This window comes from Oryctolagus cuniculus, chromosome 6 (genome assembly GCF_051225735.1).
Source record: "Oryctolagus cuniculus isolate XC-2025 breed Fujian yellow rabbit chromosome 6, ASM5122573v1, whole genome shotgun sequence".
Lineage (NCBI taxonomy): Eukaryota > Metazoa > Chordata > Mammalia > Lagomorpha > Leporidae > Oryctolagus > Oryctolagus cuniculus.
In genome coordinates this window covers 122781457-122800580 of record NC_142872.1, presented here as the reverse complement: position 1 = coordinate 122800580, position 19124 = coordinate 122781457, and the positions used below count along the sequence as shown (strand labels likewise).

Below are 19124 nucleotides of genomic sequence, written 5' to 3'. Positions count from 1 at the left end.
GTCCAGGACAAGATGGCTTTGTGGGTAAATGTTATCAAACATTTAAAGAAAAACTAACACTATTCCTTCTCAAATTCATCCAAAAACCAGGATAGTATCCAAAATCATTTTACAAGACCAGAATTACACTGAAAGCAAAGCCAGACAAAGGCATTACAAGAAAAGTAAATTCAGGCCAACATTCCTGATGTACACAGAAACAAAAATGTCAACAAAGCACTACCAACCTGAACTCACCAGCACATGAAAGGGATCATTCAATATGATCCAGTGTGATTTCCCTCCAGAATGCAAGGATTGTTCAACATGCACAACCAATAAATCTGATGCATCACAGAAAGGACAAAAACCATGATCATAACAGGCATTTAGTCTAGCAATTAAAAACCACATAAGGAGTACCTGGTTCAATTCTTGATTCTGGCTCTTGACTCTAGTTTCTTGCCAATGCAAAACATGAGAGGCAGCAGTGATGGCTCAAATAACTGAGTTCTTCTCACTCACAGAGGAGATCTGGATTACATTCCCGTATCCTGATTTCTACCCCGGCTCACTCCCAGCCCCAGCCATGGCAGGCATTTGGGGAGTGAACTAGTGGATATAAGTGCCTCTCTCTGTTCCCATCTCTCTCTCCTCTTCTACCTCTTCTTTTCTGTCTCCAATAAATAATTTTTAAAAATCCATGTGGTTATCTTATTAAATGCTGAAAAAGCATTTGACAAAACTCAATATTCTTTTGTGATTGAAATTCTCAACAGATTAAGTACAAAAGAATGCACCTTAACACAATAAAGGCCATGGATAGTAAGCCCACAACTAACATTTCACTAAACAGTGAAAAGTTAAAAAACTTTTCTTCTACATCAGAATGAAACAAGGATACTCTCTCTTGCCACTTATAATCACACAGCAGTGGAAGTCCTTGACTGAACAATTTGACAAGAGAAAGGGGAAAAAAAGCATCTGAATAGGAAAGAAAGAGCAACTGTCTTTATTTACTAATGACATGACATTATATGGGGGTATTTCAAAAAGTATGTAGAAAAATATAATTAAAAGTTGTTTATTTTGGCACAAAAAGTTTAAATCCATGTTTTTTTTCATAATACACATTGTCCATGAATTTTTTTTTACATCTCACATATAAATACATATGACCACTAAAAATCCCACCAAAAAAACCTACTAAACTAATAAATTAATACAGTAAAGTGTAGGACACAAAACCAACACACAAAAAGCAACAGTTTTTCTATATATTTAAAACAAGCTATCTGAAAGAAAAATCAAGAAAAAAAATCCAATTTTCAATAGCCAAAAACTAATCCAAAGAGGTAACATGTCTATATAGAGAAAAGTACAAACTTTTCACCAAAGAAACTGAATACACAAATAAATGAAAAGACATGTTGCACTCATGAGCTGAAAGAATTAATATTGTTAAAATGTTTATACTATCCATAGCAATCACATAATCAATGCAATTCCTAGCAAAATTATAATGTAGGGGGGAGAGCTTTGGGTACAGTGGTTAAGATACCACTTGGGATACTTATATCACATATTGGAGTTCATCAGTCAAGTACCAATTCTGCTTCTTTTTTTTTTAGAGTATTTTTTTTTAATATGACAGAGTTAGACAGTGAGAGAGAGAGAGACAGACAGAGAGAAAGGTCTTCCTTCCATTGGTTCACCCCCTAAATGGCCACCACAGCCGGCACTGTGCCGATCAGAAGCCAGGAGCCAGGTGCTTCTTCCTGGTCTCCCATGCGGGTACAGGGGCCCAAGCACTTGGGCCATCCTCCACTGCCCCCACCCCAGGCCACAGCAGGGAGACGGACTGGAAGAGGAGCAACCAGGACTAGAACCCAGCGCCCATATGGGATGCCAACACTGCAGGTGGAGGATTAACCAAGAGAGCCACGGCACCAGCCCCCCAGTTCTGCTTCTAATACAGCTTCTTGCCAATGCATACCCTGGGAAGGGAGCAGATAGTGCCTCAAGTAATTGGGTCCCTGCCACCCATGTTAGAGACTCATTGAGTTCCTGGCTCCTGGCTTCTGTGTAGTTTAACTCAGGCTTTTGTAGGCATTTGGGGAGTGAACCAGCAGACAAAAGATAGATCTCTCTCTCTCTCTCTCTCTCCCTCCCTCCCTCTCTCTCCTTCTCTCTTTCTCAAACAAAAAAAAAAATGGAAATAAATAATTTTAATTATAATTTTTATAAAGTAGAAAAAACAAAAATCATGTGGAACAAAAAACTCAAATACATAAGACAATCTTGAACAACAACAACAAAAACAAAGCTGTAGGCAAAATACTACCTATTTTCAAACTCTAATTTTTTTTTTTTTGACAGGCAGAGTGGACAGTGAGAGAGAGACAGAGAGAAAGGTCTTCCTTTTGCCGTTGGTTCACCCTCCAATGGCTGCCGTGGCTGGCGCGCTGTGGCCAGCGCACCGCGCTGATCAGATGGCAGGAGCCAGGTACTTATCCTGGTCTCCCATGGGGTGCAGGGCCCAAGTACTTGCTAACTATTGAATTTAGTTACTAAGGACAGTAATTAAAACAGCATAGGACTGGCATTAAAAATAATCACATCAACCAATGGAACAAAATAGAGAGTCTAGAAATGAATGTCTGCATTTTAGGTCAGTTGATCTTTTTAAACAAGCCTTATTTATGTTTTTAGGAATTCTGTATGTATGTATGTATGTATTTGTAAGGCAGAGTGATAGAAAGGGTGAGAGAGAGAGATCTTCCATTTGCTGGTTTACTCCCCAAATGGCCACAACACCAGGTCTGGGCCAGGCTGAAACCAGAAGCCAGGAACTTCATCCTGGTCTCCTAGTTGGTCAGCAGGGTACCAATTACTTGGGCCATCTTCCACTGCCTCCAGTGTACATTAGCAGGATGCCAGATAGGAAGCAGAGCAGCTAGGACTCCAAGTAGCACTCTGATATGGGATGACAGCATTGCAAGTGGTGGATTAACCTGCTGTGCTACACCATCAGCCCTAGGTCAGCTGATTTTTTAAAAAGGCATAAGAACACTTAATAGAATCTCTTCCAGAAAGAAGTTGAGGAAACTGGATATCCACATGCAGAAGAATGAAATTGGATCTTTCTTTCACACCATGTATTAAAATCAATTCAAAATGCATTACAGTCTTAAACATAAGATACTTGAAGGAAACACAGAGGGAAAGCTAAATGAGATAGATCTAAGCAAAGAATTTGTGGATTTACCCCAAAAGCCCAGGCAAAACAAAAACAAAAACAAAACAGAAATAGACAAGTGGGATTATACCAAACTAAAATCTTCTACACAACAAAAGAAACAAGAGAATGAAGAGACGATCTATAGATTGGGGGAAAATATCTGCAAGCCATACATCTGAAAAGGGGTTAATATCCAAAATATATAAGGAATACAAACAACTCAATAGCAAGAGGATAAATAACTCAATTTAAAAATAAACAAAGAGCCGGCACCGCGGCTCACTAGGCTAATCCTCCACCTTGAGGCACCAGCACACTGGGTTCTAGTTCCGGTCGGGGCGCCGGATTCTGTCCCGGTTGCCCCTCTTCCAGGCCAGCTCTCTGCTGTGGCCCGGGAGTGCAGTGGAGGATGGCCCAAGTGCATGGGCCCTGCACCCCATGGGAGACCAGGAGAAGCACCTGGCTCCTGCCATCGGATCAGCGTGGTGCGCCAGCCACAGTGGCCATTGGAGGGTGAACCAATGACAAAGGAAGACCTTTCTTTCTGTCTCTCTCTCTCACTGTCCACTCTGCCTGTCCAAAAAAAAAAAAAAAAAAAAAAGATAAAGAACCTGAATAAACATTTCTCAAAAGAAGATACACAAATAGACCACAGATACCTAAATAAAAAATCAGTATCTCTAATCAGTAAGGAAATGTAAATTAAAGCTATAATGATTTATCACTTCACATTTGCCAGAAAAATATTATCAAACAAGAAGAAAAAGGGGTGGGCAATCGGCCTATTGGTGAAGCTGCCACTTGAGATACCCACATCCTATATCAGAATTTCTGGGTTCAAGTCCCAGCTCTGCTTCCAAGTTATATCCCATATTCCTGGTAATGTGCAACCTGGGAAGCAGCAAGTAACAGCTCAGGTAGTTGGGTACTTGCAGCTCACGTGGGAGACCTGGATTGAGTTCCCAGCTCCCAGTTTTAACTTGGCCCAGCCACAGCCATCTCTTTCTACCCCATCCCATCTTTTCCCCTTTCTGCCTTTCAAATGAATAATTAAAGAAAAAAAAAAAAGATGAGGGGCTGGTGCTGCGGCATAGCAGGTAAAGCCACCGCCTCTGGTGCGAGCATCCCATATGGGCGCTGGTTTGAGACCTGGCTGCTCCACTTCCAATTCAGCTCTCTGCTATGGCCTGGGAAAGCAGTAGAAAATGGCCAAAGTCCTTGGGCCCCTGCACCAATGCAGGAGACCCGGAAGAAGCTCCTGGCTCCTGGATTCAGATCCGCACAGCTCTGGCCATTGCAGCCATTTGGGGAGTGAACCAGCAGATGGAAGACCTCGAAGACCTCTCTCTCTCTCTGCCTCTCCTTCCCTCTCTGTGTAACTGTGACTTTCAAGTAAAATAAATAAATCTTTAAAAAAAAAAAAGATGAAAAATAAGTGTTGGTGAGAATGTGAAGAAAAGGATATCCTTATACACTACTGGTAAGGATATAAATTAGTACAGCCATTATGGAAAACTGTATGGAGGTTCCTAAGAAAACTAAAAATAAAATTGCCATATATCTGTGGGGAGCAATCCGGACTGGACTGAGTTACTGGAATTAAGACTTATTCTATGCATCTGCTCTCCCACAATATGGCGCTGGGAGAGGAGAAAACAGCTTCTACCCAGCTGCCTCTCACCAACTTGACAAGCTGTAGGACTTGCTCCTGACTGGAGGAGAGCAGCGTACTCGGCGTGTGGGCAGCCGAGTTAGGATGGGCGGAGGAGGACTATAAAGGAGGAGAGAGACGGCATGCACGAGGAACATCTAAGGGGAACATCTGAAGGAACACCTGTGCAGCCCCCGAGAGAGCCGGCCGGCGGTGTGCCGCTCCCCTGCGGAAGTGGGGAATGTGGCCAGGGGGAACTGCCCTTCCACGGAGGTGGAAGGGATAGTAGCCAACCCGGGAAGAACCGGCAGCAAACCCGGGGAGGGCCGAGCAGACAGAAGAACAGCGCAGGGTCCTGTGTCGTTCCTCCACGAAGAGGGGGAGCGACATAATGGTGCCGTGACTCGGATATGAAGCCTAGGCAGGGTTCAGTGTCGTTCCCCCACGAAGACGGGGAGCGACATATATCCACAAATCCCACTTTCAGATACATATCCAAATGATTTTAAATCAGTATGTCAAAGAGATACCAGTTCCAGATTTATTCACAATAGCAAAGTGGTAGAAACAACCTAAGTACCCACAAACAGATGACTAGATAAAAAGAATGTGCTATATATACACAAAGGAATAATATTCAACCTTTAAAGAATAGGAAATTCTGTCATTTGTAACAACATGGGTGAACCTAAAGAATATTATGTTAAGTGAAATAAGCCAGGCATAGGCACAGAAAAGCTAACAATGACATGATCTTTGAAATCTAAAATAGAAGAACTCAGAAGCAAAGAGTAGGACTGTGGTTATTAGAGGCGAGTAAGCAGGGGCAATGGTGAAGGTCAAAGAGCATAAAGTTTCAGCTATACAGGAAGAGTAAGTTTTTTGACATGTCTTATACAACATGGTGACTATATTTACTAATGCTTTTACATTTCAAAGAGAAAATAAATTGCCAATATTCTCACCACAAAAATAAGTAATTTAGATACTGGGTATTCCCTAGCTTAATTTAATAATTCCACAGTTTACACACATAATATCACTGTGTACATCATGACTATAATTATAATTTGTTAATTTACAGTAAAAAGAAAACACACCATATACAAGGAGATTTAAAATTTTATGGAAATGTAATTAAAAGATAAACATAAAAATATAAACTTTCTCAACATAAGCTCCAACAAGTTCAGGACAATTTTTGTACATGATGGCACCGGCAATTTAGTCCTTTTCTTAAAAATGGAGTGTCCTGGAATTTTAACTAGTCAATGCAATTCTTCTTATACTATTAACTGAATTAAAATGGGTGCCTTTAAAGACTCTTTAAGAATAGGAAACAAAAAGAAGTCAGCAGGAGCCAAATCAGGACCATAAAGTGGAAGCTTAGTGATTTCTCTTCGAAACTGCCAAAATTGCCCTTATTTGATGAGGAAGGAACAAGAACATTGTCATGGTAGTAAAAAACTGTGTGCTGAAGCTTCCCTAGGGGTTTTTCTGCTAAAGCTTTAATGAATTTTGTCACAACACTCTCATAACAAGCAGATGTTATTATTCTTTGGTCCTCCAGAAAATCAACAAGCAAACTGCCTTGAGCATCCCAAAAAATGTTGGCCATAACCTTTGCTCTTGACCAGTCCACTTTTGCCTTCTTCTACCTCTTGATAATCACTGCTTTAATTGTGCTTTGCATTCCAGGATGTACAGGTAAAGCCATGTTTCATCTTCTGTTGCAGTTCTTCAAAAAAATGCTTCAAGATCTTCATCCCACTTGTTTAAAATTCCCATTGAAAGCACGGATATTGTCTACAGCTGATCTGGATGCAACAGTTTTGATACTCATTAATCAGAAACTTTGCTCCACTTTAATTTTTCAGTTAGAATTAAGTAAAATACACCAATTTAGATGTCTATGGTGCTGCCTATTGTTTCTGCTGCTAATCATTGGTCTTTCTCAATTATAGTACACACACATTGATTAATAATTCTTTCCACTCAAATTGATATGGATGATCTGTTATGGGCTTTATCCTGAACACCATGTCTTCCCTTTAAACAAGCTATCCATTCATAAACTAATGATTTCTTTGGAAAATTCTCTCCAGAAATTTCATAAAGCATCAATGATTTCACCATTCTTCCACCCAACTTTCACCATAAATTTGATGTTTGAACTTGCTTCAATTTTAGCAGAACTCATGTTGCTCTGATAGGGGCTCTTTGATGTCTTATTTTTCTTATTGCCTCAAACTAATTCCTGTTCAGACAAGTTACAACAAGTTAGTATAAGTTTATTTTGGTGCAGAAAGATTTTGATCCATGAAGATTTTTATCATAATATGCATTTCCACAAACTTTTTGAAGACCCCTCAGATATATCACACAATATATATTCATATATAATATCTAAAATAGCATTTTGTATTAATGTTAACATGGCATACCACTGAAATGTTTCATATTCCTATTCACTCTTATACATTACATTCTTCAACCTCATTAGTTATATTACTCTAATCTTTTGTATGACCATTTGGCTTTATCTACTTGATCTGTCCTATAAAACAATAGATATAAGTTCTCCTACAAATTGATTTGCTTATATTTTCATATTTCTAATCACTCACTTATATATTTTGAAAACAGGCATTTTTAAAGTTTGACCCACAAAAAGTCACAACTATACCTTCTTCCGTATAGATTTTATATTTCATCAACACAAAATAACCTTGGATCTAGTATAATGACTTCTGATTTGAAATATACTTGGTTTCATGTCAATCCTTATGGGGAACTCAATTCTGGGGTCCAGCTTCAGATCTCCCTCTTAATATTCAATACCAATGTTAGAAAAAAATCACATAAAATAAAATGTATATACAGCCTACTATGGTATGGATGTGTCTAATTTTAGGAAAACCTCATATTTGAAATTTTAGATTTACTGAGGAAATATATCAAATGACTGTTCACTTTAAAAAGGAGTTATTTGCCTCATAGATTTATTCATAAGATTGTTTAGATTGCGAACACAGATACTCTCTAAATACAACCCTTCATGAAGATCCCTACTGCGTGTAGCAGAGCTCTTGCTAAGAATCCTTCCTATCTCTGCTTCTCTCCTCAGAGACCTGGGCTCTGTTGGCCTTCAAATATCATCTGCCTTACTTTTATTTTTCCTTTCATGTGACATGATATGGTGGGAATGGAGGAGACACTACAAAGGGCCAAGGACGCAAGGCAAAGCAAAGCTCTGATACAATGGACAGAGTAGAAGACTAAGAGTCAGAAGGCTAGAAGTTCTTGCCAGCCTGGGATGTGATGCAAACTATAGCTACCTTACTATCAGACTTTTAGTTGATAAAAGAAAGGTAATAGTGCCAGACTGCACCTATTTCTGAGGGTTCATGTAATAATCAATTATAAGATGGTTTTTAAGACTTCAAGTTCTGTGCTAATATCTCCATACCAAGGCAACACTGCATCATCCACGTTTTCTCTGTTTATCAACTATTTGTCTTAGAATTTGTTAAATATTTTGCAAAAAAAAGTTTCTCCTAATCATTACCCTTTTCATGTTTATCTTACTCTCCCTGTTATTTTTCATTTATTCCAAAGTGTGGGGAGCAACTCGGACTAGACTAAGTTACTGGAATTAAGACTTATTCTATGCATCTGCTCTCCCACAATATGGCGCTGGGAGAGGAGGAAACAGCTTCTACGCAGCTGCCTCTTGCCAACTTGAGTGATGACCTCCAGGAGCTGATCCTGCTGCTGATTGGAGGAGAGCAGCGTACTCGGCGTGTGGGCAGCCGAGTTGGGATTGGTGGAAGAGGACTATAAAGGAGGAGAGAGACAACATGCACCAGGAACATCTAAGGGGAACATCTATCTGAAGGAACACCTGTGTAGCCCCCGAGAGAGCCGGCCAGCGGTGTGCCGCTCCCCCGCGGAAGTGGGGAATGTGGCAGGGGGAACCGCCCTTCCACGGAGGTGGAAGGGACGGTAGCCAACCCGGGAAGAACCAGCAGCAAACCCGGGGAGGGCCGAGCAGACCAAAGAACAGCGCAGGGTCCTGTGTCGTTCCTCCACGAAGAGGGGGAGTGACATAATGGTGCCGTGACTCGGATATGAAGCCTAGGCAGGGTTTAGTGTCGTTCCTCCATGAAGAGGGGGAGCGACATAATGGTGCCGTGACTCGGATAGGAAACTTAGGAGGGAAGAAACGGGAAGAAGTGGGAAAATACTGGAGAGAGAGACTAGAAGAGCCTAGGGAAAGCCGGACGGAAAATGTGCCAGAAGAAGCTATCGAAAGCCTAGGCATAGACTCGGATATGGACTGTGGGAAAGAAGTTAGGATTGAAAGAGAAAGTGAAAGCTTTCATAGACTCGGATGCGGACTATGGCGGGGAAGCTAGGAGATTGAAAGCGAAAGTGAAACCTGGAGGAGGCTTGGACTCAGATGCGGACTGTGGGGAGTAGCCAGGAGAAATGAGGGAGGAATATTGTTGGAAGAAAACTTAGGGAAACATACCGGGTAGAGAAAAATGTTAGGGAAATTGAAGCCACGAGGGCAGGCTGAGGCAGAAACGTAAGCCAGCTTGGAATTCTTTAAGTCAGCCCGGGGAGCAAAAGGCGAAAATCTGGAACCAGAGGCAGAGACGTGGGCCGCCAGGTTGGAATCCGTCAGATTAGCCCGGGGAGCAAAAGACGGGAAGCCAAACCATAAGGCGGAGACGCATAAGCTAGGTTGAATTTGCCAGGTTAGCCCGGGGAACTTAGATTGAATACCGGTGGTGGCGGAAACGTAAGCTACGCTGTGTGACTCGCGGAAGCCGCCACGTGCAGAGAGAGCACGGGGCGTGAATAGATAGGGAACGTGGGGCTAGTGTGAGGCCGTGGTGTGGGCACGAAGGGGCACGGAGACCGCGGAGTGCGTGCGCGAAGCCAGGAAGCCGCGCAGATGAGAGAAGTGCGGGCTGAAGCAGCTCAGAGCTGGGAAGCCGCCGAGAAGCAGCCTCGGGGCGGGTGCCAGGAAGCCGCAGGGATAAGAGAAACAGACATTTAGAAGTAAAATGAGAGAAATAGGAATGCTGGCAGGTAGAAGTAAAATGGGAGAGATAGGAATGCCCGGAGATAGAGAAATAGAGAAAAATAAGGCCTCCCCTCAACATGGCAATGAGAGAGCTTGGATTCGGTCTGCCTGATTAGGGAGGTGGTGAGCACCTGCGGGCGGCTAGCAGCTTATGCGCCGCAGGTCACCGAAGACAGGCACGAATTAACATCAATAAGTCTCCCCACAATACCGCAATGAGAAGGCTTGGATTCGGTCTGCCTGATTAGCAAGGCGATAAGCACCAGCAGGCAGCTCAACCAGAGTATGAGCTGCAGGTCACCGAAGATAGGCACGAATCAACAGCAATAAGTCTCCCCACAAGACGGCAATGAGAGGGCTTGGATTCGGTTTGCCTGATAGGGCTTGTAAGCACCTGCAGGCAGTTCTAGCAGAGCAGAGCATGCGCTGCAGGGCACCGAACTCAGGCACGCATCAGCGCCTAAAAACCTCCTCACAACATGGCGAAGAGAGGACCCGGATTCGGTTTGCCTGATTGGTAGGGCTTGTAAGCACCTGTGGGCAACTCTAGCAAGCAGAGCAGAGTGTGTGCCACGGGGCACCGAAGACAGGCACGTATCAACGCCAAAAATAAAAAGAAAGGGGGATCTGTGGGGAGCAACTCGGACTAGACTAAGTTACTGGAATTAAGACTTATTCTATGCATCTGCTCTCCCACAATATGGCGCTGGGAGAGGAGGAAACAGCTTCTACGCAGCTGCCTCTTGCCAACTTGAGTGATGACCTCCAGGAGCTGATCCTGCTGCTGATTGGAGGAGAGCAGCGTACTCGGCGTGTGGGCAGCCGAGTTGGGATTGGTGGAAGAGGACTATAAAGGAGGAGAGAGACAACATGCACCAGGAACATCTAAGGGGAACATCTATCTGAAGGAACACCTGTGTAGCCCCCGAGAGAGCCGGCCAGCGGTGTGCCGCTCCCCCGCGGAAGTGGGGAATGTGGCAGGGGGAACCGCCCTTCCACGGAGGTGGAAGGGACGGTAGCCACCTCGGGAAGAACCAGCAGCAAACCCGGGGAGGGCCGAGCAGACCAAAGAACAGCGCAGGGTCCTGCGTCGAGCGACACAAAGTTTCCCAACACTTTGCAAAACAAAATAAAGCCCTCTGCCCAGCACCCATACCTCTAAACAATCTCCTGTTTGTTTTTTCCTAACAAAATGAGTATGATGAACATTCAAAGCTTGTGATATCCATACCATTAAAGAACTAGTTATTTGGAAGTCAGCTCAAATTTCTTCTTTGTATTCCAAATCAGCCTATACCCGTGTCCTTAGCAATCCTTTGTGTTGCACTCCTATCATTTCCCTATCATTGTTTCTTCGAACTACTCCTGTCTGTTTCTCAACTTCAGTTTCTCTTGGTGCCATATAATAACCCCTCACTGTTTGAGTCTCCAACCTTTTTATATTCACTAAAACTTACATAAGGATCAGAGTTCTAAGAACTCACCTGAAAAACTGATGTATCAGTCATTATCCAAGTTAAGTGAGGGTTTTCAATTCTAATTGACTTATTAAATTGATGTGTCTTTTTAGACTGAGGACCTGTCATAATGTTTGGCAGAGTCTCAACAATGAGACATCTTAGCACAGCTAACATCAAGGCAAGATCCCGGGGATCCCCAGCTGCTATTTCAGCTACCTCTACTTACTGTCTTCTCCCCAAACCTCTTCCACATCATATTCTCATCATCCTCATTAGTGGCATCTTCATTCGGCCAGTTAAGTAATTCCAGAACCTCAAAAGTATTTTCAACCTATTTCTCATAGCCAACTTGTCATTAAATCCTGCCGTATTTTCTAAAACCTCTCAAATGCATCCTGGTTGAGAGCCCTGTCCTGTCTCATCTGGACTACAGCAACAGCATCCTCATTTTCTGCTGCCCTTCTGGCTCTACCCTCTCCAACTCCTCCAAAACATTATTGCTTGAGCTGTTTTCTAAGGGAAATCCAATCATACGGCTGCTCTGCTTAAAATTCAGCTTCCAAACACTAAACATGATTCTCTCTGCTGTGATAAAGCTGAAATAACATGGCACTCAAGGACCTTCACCGTCTGGCTCCTGCCTCACCAGATATCTCACCACGGCCTCAGTGAACCTGTTCCTCCTCCCTGGGAATGCCAGAGTCATACTCACCTGCTTTCCCTCACCCTTGCAGTTATCTCTGTTTGGAATTCTCTTCTCTTTCCTCTTAGCCTTTAGGTATCAAAACACAACTCAGAATTCACCTGTTCTTCCTAAACTCTCACTGGGAGAGCGAGAGGCCACTACTTCTATATCGCCTGCGGCACAGTTCTTTGTGGTGGGGACTCTCCTACTTAACTGCTGTCTCTCATTCATCTTTATCTGGCACATGGTACATGCCACTCAATAAGTGGTCATTGAAATTAATGTTTTCTGAATAAAACAATAATTTTAAAAAAATTCCAGAGACCTAGAAGTCCTCCTATTTCAGTGCATTAAAGACATGGGCCCAGGAACACAGAAAGGACTAATAATCTAACTGCAGCAAACCAATGAATGGGTGGTTTGTTTTTAAAAGCTAAGTGGTTTAGGGAGGGTAGAGGGGAGAAGAAAGTACATTTTAAAGCTCTAGCTCCAGGGCAAGTAATAAAAATTGTTGCTTTAATGTTTTTTTCATAATATTCCAGCAATGGGAAGGTCTATTCCATCAAACCAGCCTTCAGGGCAGAAAGTTTCAGCCTCTTGAGCTAAATCAAACTGGCATCAGCTCTCAGTTTTTCAGGCAACCACAATTGGTCTCTGCATTCTGTGAGGCTAAACCTGCCTGACAATTATTTTTTGGGCCCCTCTTTTCCTCTTTTGCTCCTGTCAATTAACTGCAAGAGTCCTCGAACCCATCTTGCATTCTTGCCCCTGGATTACAGAGACGCAGGCATTGTACTTTGCACAGGGAGCTGCCCTCCTTATAAAGAAGGAGGCTGGACGATAGTGTCTTACCAAGGACACAAAGCCAGTTCAAGAAACTGCATTTCTTAGTACTTGTGGTTCAGAATCCTTAAGAAACACTCAGTGACGACAGCTCTCATTGCCACCCATTTTGTACTCCCTAAATTGTTAAATCTTAATATTTTAAAATTAGGGAGCAAGAGCATCTAGGTCAAAATAGGCCGGCCCCGCGGCTCAATAGGCTAATCCTCCACCTAGCGGCACCGGCACACCGGGTTCTAGTCCCAGTCGGAGCGCCTGTCCCGATTGCCCCTCTTCCAGGCCAGCTCTCTGCTGTGGCCCAGGAAGGCAGTGGAGGATGGCCCAAGTGCTTGGGCCCTGCACCCCATGGGAGAACAGGAGAAGCACCTGGCTCCTGCCATCGGATCAGCACGGTGCGCCGGCCGCAGCGCTCCAGCCGTGGCGGCCATTGGAGGGTGAACCAACAGCAAAAGGAAGACCTTTCTCTCTGTCTCTCTCTCTCACTATCCACTCTGCCTGTCAAAAAAAAAATATATATATATATATATCAGCACCTACTAGAATTCCAACTCCTCTTCTAAACTCACTTACCCACAGTGCCCTAGAATTTACATATATATATATATATATATATATCCTGGAACACACACATGGGTCACAGCCTTTAACGTCACACAGACTCCTAGCAAGGATCCTCTGTGTCTCTAGGAGAAACCCTGCCTCTCTGCTTGTGTTTTGAATCCTTATTTTCCCATTTTCCAAGCACTGTTTCTATTTAGGAAGGCCAAATAGGAATTCCGATTGTATCTATCCCTTACGTTTTTAGTGATAATTAAATGAGAGCAATATAAGTTAAAAAAGATTAAATATAATACTGTATGGTGATGGTCAGTGCCCTATAAATATCTACTCTATTACATCCCATGCCTTAATGACACATGGCCCCATAATCAGCTCCTCATGAAAAGAGTCTAAGAAAGTCAGCCTGTTTCACCAAGTAATGCATTTGATCCACACTTCCCAACAGACCTGAAATAACTGAAGTTGGTAATGTTCATTCTGTTTTATTCAACACATTTGGGGTTTTGTGTTTGTTAAATATTTTTTTCTAAGAACATTAGCATGCAAGAAATATTTTCAATACATATGTAAATGACTTTTTAAGTACTATTAAAAAATCTCCCAGGTACTCCCAGTTCCATATCATGATCTATGGTAACTAATTAAAGAGGCATGTCAATCACCAGTGGCTCACTTCCCTGGATGTACTGAAAATACATGGCATTGTCTGAATGAGTTGCACTGTTAACAAGTTAGACCCAGAACTGGAAGCCTATGACAAGGTAGAAGAAACTCTTCCTTCTTCTCCCCACCAGCCCAAGGTCTTCTCTTCTTATCTTGAGCTCCCAGGTCCCCTTGCTGCAGAAGTGAATAGGAAGGTAAAAGAGCTAGAATTGGCAGAGAACAAGGAAGAGACTAAACTCCACATAGTCCCAAGCTGAGCCTGAGCAGTGAAGTAAGCAGAACTCTATGAAATCATCTGCTGTTTCCCCTCCTTTAACTCTGATAAGAAAGAATCCCAGAAGTTTAACTCATGAAGCTCAAATTAAAACCCAAAAATATCAAGTGACAAGTCCAAGGTCATCCAGCTTTTCTGGAATCTGGGTCCAAAAAGCCTAAAGCTTCTGCAGTGACCAAGTATGTTACATCAGTCTTAATCTATATGTCCACACAGATAAATGTCTCTTTTCCTCTCTGGGCCACATTCTGGCTTCTTCTACTCCAAAATCAGCCAGCACCGTCTCAGGAAAACAAGATTTTTCACGATCTGTAATTCAAGAGAAATGCCTGATTCTACAAACAAGTCAAGAGTCATACCTAATATATTACGGTGGCAATGATTCTCTAAAAGTGCAAAGTAGAAAAGCACAAAACATGAGCAAGAAAAAACCTACGCATATTTTAAGCAAACGCAGATATCAAAATCCACTTAAAGTGGGAATACCAAGGGTTGTTTCTGGTGATTGATTTTAACAACTTCTTTTAAGAAATCATAGTCAGGATAACTCTTTTAAAAGGTGGGATTTTTTTGTTAATGCAACTTTTTGGTAAACTATCAGAAAGCAAGAGTTGAAAGCCTGTGTGTCCGCTGCCTCCACCGCAGGAGTATCGCTATCCATTCACAGATGGGTTCATTCAGCTCTTCGTATTTCTTACACACTCAATCCTTTACTCACTGGTTAATGCATTCAGTTTTATTCCACAGGTTCTCACTCATTCAATTACTTATTGAATACACAAGTCTGACCCGGCTGGACTCCAATGCGACTTAAAAGTCTAGTAGTGGGGCCTCGCCGCACACCAAAGAGGAAGTACCAGGCAAAATAAGAAAGAGGCCTCCAAAAAATGCCCCCATAAAACACCCTAGACGCTCGGGCGAGCCACGAATATTCCACAGGCGGGACAGAGAAGCTCCCTGGGACTCGGCGCTGGGCCTTGGGGCTGGGGGCAGGACGGCTGTAGGCTGCCCCCTACACCCTCCTCCAGCACCACCCCTGCCCCGGGTCCCATTTCTAGGCCCGGAGCCTCAGTGTCACAGAAGGGGCAGGGCCGCGGCCCGGGCTCCCCAGACCCGCCCTTCAGTCGCTCCTACGAATGAGCGCCGTTGGCCAGCCGCCCCTCCCCCGGGGCGGCCCCGGCCTCAGCCCGCCAGCCTAACCGCCGGCCGGGAGGAGCACGGCCTCGGCCTAACGCACTCGGGCCGGGCCAGGCGAGCGGCGAACGCACCTTGTCCGGAGGCTCCAGCGGCGGAGGCGGCGGCGGCGCTCGGGGCCAGGCTCGAGGCCGGCCTTAAAGTGCCGGCGGCGACCACACCCCGGGCGAGGCGCCGTCTCGTGACTGCGGCCCTGCCCCCCGGCACTGTGGGTCGAGAGGCGGGACGGGAAAGGCCCGGCCTCGGGGCCGGGGGACGCGGGCGCAGAGGCCTGGGTCCCACCTGCAGAGCCCCTGCGGGTCTCGCCTGGACTCTGGCAACCTCAAGGCCACAGACTGGGCCGGATGGGCTCCTCAGCTTCTCTGAGTTGTGATAGAAATTGAGGGTTACACCAGGGGCATGGGCACTTGGGGCCGCGGCGGGGATAGGCTCGCGGGCGTGGCGCCCAGTCCACCGTCGCCTTCCGGGCCTGGGCGGAGGGCTGTTCTGAAGCTGTGGGCTCAGGGCAGGCCCGCGCGGGGGCACAGGGCCGCGCCGGACTCGGGCCTAGGTGTCCTGTGGTTCAGAGGGTGGCTGCGCAGGTCGGGGCTGACGCGCCAACTTGAAAGGTTTGTGTCTGTTTCCAAACTGGCTAACTATGGCTACTCCACCCTTGGGAGCTGCGGCTCGCCTCTCACCAGGAGGCCCCGATTAAACCCTTAGGATCCTGACCTGCCCGTTGCAGGCAGTGCTGGACGCGGTATTGTTGGAAGGCAAACCAGGAGATGAGAACTTCTTCGCGTTCTTTTATGAGTTGGTTGGGTGCCCAAGAAGGCAGAAACTCACAGCTTTTGTCCACAAGTCACTCTCTGGTCTGCAGTATGTGCTCACGTATTTTCCATGTGCGACGTTTGCCCAAGTTTAATGGCTTTTTTTTTAACAGCGTTTAACAGATGTTGTGTTTGTGAAACATGGAGCAATTCTTAACCAAACATATACTAAACACTTTTCATTAAAAAAAAAAAAAAAAGAAAGAAAAAGAAAAATCACATGCTCACTAAAAAAAAAAAAAAATGACGGAAAACAGGCAAAGTCCACTCACCTGTGTCCGCCGAACATAGGTAACAACCACTGTAAATTTTTGCTTGCCTAGTTGCCTACCGAATACTGTCCATTCCATAAAGCAATCAAGGATCCCCACCATGGCCCCGGCCTATCTTTCCAGGCTCCTCTCCAACATGCCCTATCCAGCCCCATTTAGGGATTTTTTTGGAGTAAAGGGCCGTATTTTATTATTTCTAATCTGACATAGATGGTTATTTACAATTAAAAGCATGCCAACTTAAATGAAAAAAGACAAACTATAAACCCCAGTTTTTCTTAAGTATACAAATGTGCAACAAATATAAAATTCTCTTCTGATTTGTTTTTTAAATTTCTAAAAACTTACTCTCAATTTCTGTACTTAGCACAGCATGGGCCAATAAAAGGAAGGTTCCTAGGTTAGCACTGATGAGCAGACTTCAGGTTAAACTGACTTACTATTTTTTATGTATGTTCAAAGGCCTTTTGATCTCTGGGCCTTGTTTTTGTGAAATTCCTAATGTGATAATAATAGTGGAACATTATGTTTGTTTATGTTTATTTTCATCAGAATGTGTATATATGAAAAAGAGAGAGAAAGAAGCAGAGACTATATCTTCCGGTTCACTCCTCAACTGCCTATAGCAGCCAGGATGGGGCCAGGCTGAAGCCAGGGGCTAGAACTCAATCTGGGTGATAGGGACGCAATTACTTCATCCATCATCTACTGCCTCCCAGAGTACATATTAGGAAGCTGGATCAGAAGCAGAAGTGGGACTTGAACCCAGGCATCCAGTGTGGTGTGCAACATACCAAATGGCGGCTTGACTTGCTATGCCACAATTCCTGTCGCCTAAGAGTTTAATATTTATTGAGTCCTCTTTGCTGAGACTTTAGATAGATTAACTGGATTTTTATCAATCCTATACACTAAATGTTATAATTATTTCCACTTTACAGATGAGGCAGTTGAGGATTATGAGGATTAGCAAAATCAAGTCCCACAACTAGTGAGGTGCAAAGGCAGGGTTCTAAACTGAGTGGCCTTGATTCTGGAACCTATGCAGTCATTGGCCATCATGCTGGGCCCTTCTCACTGAAACTTCCTCTAGTATAACAGAAAACCCTTTGGTTTACACTCATGTCTAATCCATTCAAGCTGTTTCCAAAGCTGTAAGCTTCTGCTACTGTGACATTTCTGTATTTCCATGGCTCTTGGCACTGTCATCTCCCAACTGGAACATCCTTTATGTCCATGACTCCACCCACACAGGAAGCTGAGTTCACTATCATCCTTGGGTTATCAATATCCTTTGCACTTACTAATGCTATCATTATTTTACATCTGCATACCCTATCAGACCCTAGGTCACTCACTACACCCAGAGTTATCTAACCAAAGGTTTTTTTTTTTTAATTTATTTAATTGAACAAACACTTCTATAGCATTTATGATGTGCCTGATGTTCTAAAAGCATTATAACCTCACAAAGAGGAAAAGGGGGCACAGAAAGCTTCCTAGTGAGTTGCTAGCAACTTACTATTACTAGCAGAGCCAGAATTTCAAGCCAGGAAACCTAGATCTAGTGTCTGTTTCTGAACCACCTTTCTGTGCTGATTTTTTCTACGTTGTGTGTTCTTCCTGCCTAAACATTTAACAGCTTCCCACTATTCCTAGGATAAAGGCCAGTCTCCTTAGTAGAACCTGCAAAATGCTGTGCAAAACCCCTAGCTCTCTCGCTGTCTTCTAGCCACACTTGTTTTCGTTCCTTGCTTGAGGGAATCCCATTCCCTCTGACCACAGCATATGTTGTTCTTTTGGCTTGGACTGCTGTTTCCTTACCTTGTCCTTCCTGAACTCAAGATAATCCTTTGGATTTTAGTTCAGGAAAACTTTCCTAGACTAGGTCAAATATCCCATTATACATTTTTAGTCCTTAATGATAACTATTAGTTTATATTGCATTGGTGTGACTATTTGACTAAGGTTTGTCTCCCCTTCTTTATTATAAGCCCTGTAATAGCAAGAACTCTCTTATTTGCCCTCATTTATATGCCCAGCACCTAGTACAGATGTAGCAATCAATCAGTAAATACATTCAATGAACAAATAAAGAAATAAATTATATTCAGTGTGTTATAAAATTATCGGGGCAGATTGGTGTTCTGGTGTAAATGTTTACTAACCAACTAAAAATAACCCTCACTTTACCACTTGCTGATTTCTGTGGTATAAATATTTAAGCATGGCCAATTTCAAGATGCCAATGTGACATCACACAACGTGGTACCATGCTGGAGTTGAGAAGTACTGAGAGCCCGTACCAGCCGGCTCCAGCACACTGCGGGAAGGGCATGGAGATTGGTGGGGCAGAGAGGGACCCACAAAGCCAGGTACTTCCCAGTGATCTCAACT

General features: G+C 43.8%; 1 protein-coding gene across 3 annotated transcripts in view; it reads right to left on the bottom strand.

Annotated features, from left to right (window-relative positions):
• CPQ (carboxypeptidase Q) overlaps positions 1–16650 on the bottom strand; it is a 601598-nt gene extending 584948 nt beyond the window's left edge. For 2 of the 3 annotated variants that reach the window (XM_051844650.3, XM_089336355.1), the window contains exon 1: positions 15721–15799. The gene's annotated coding sequence lies outside the window, so the exon portion shown is untranslated. Of the gene's footprint in view, positions 1–15720; positions 15800–16357 lie in introns of those variants that run through there. The other variant, XM_089336354.1, reaches the window with a different exon arrangement.
• Between the last annotated feature and the right edge of the window lie 2474 nt (positions 16651–19124).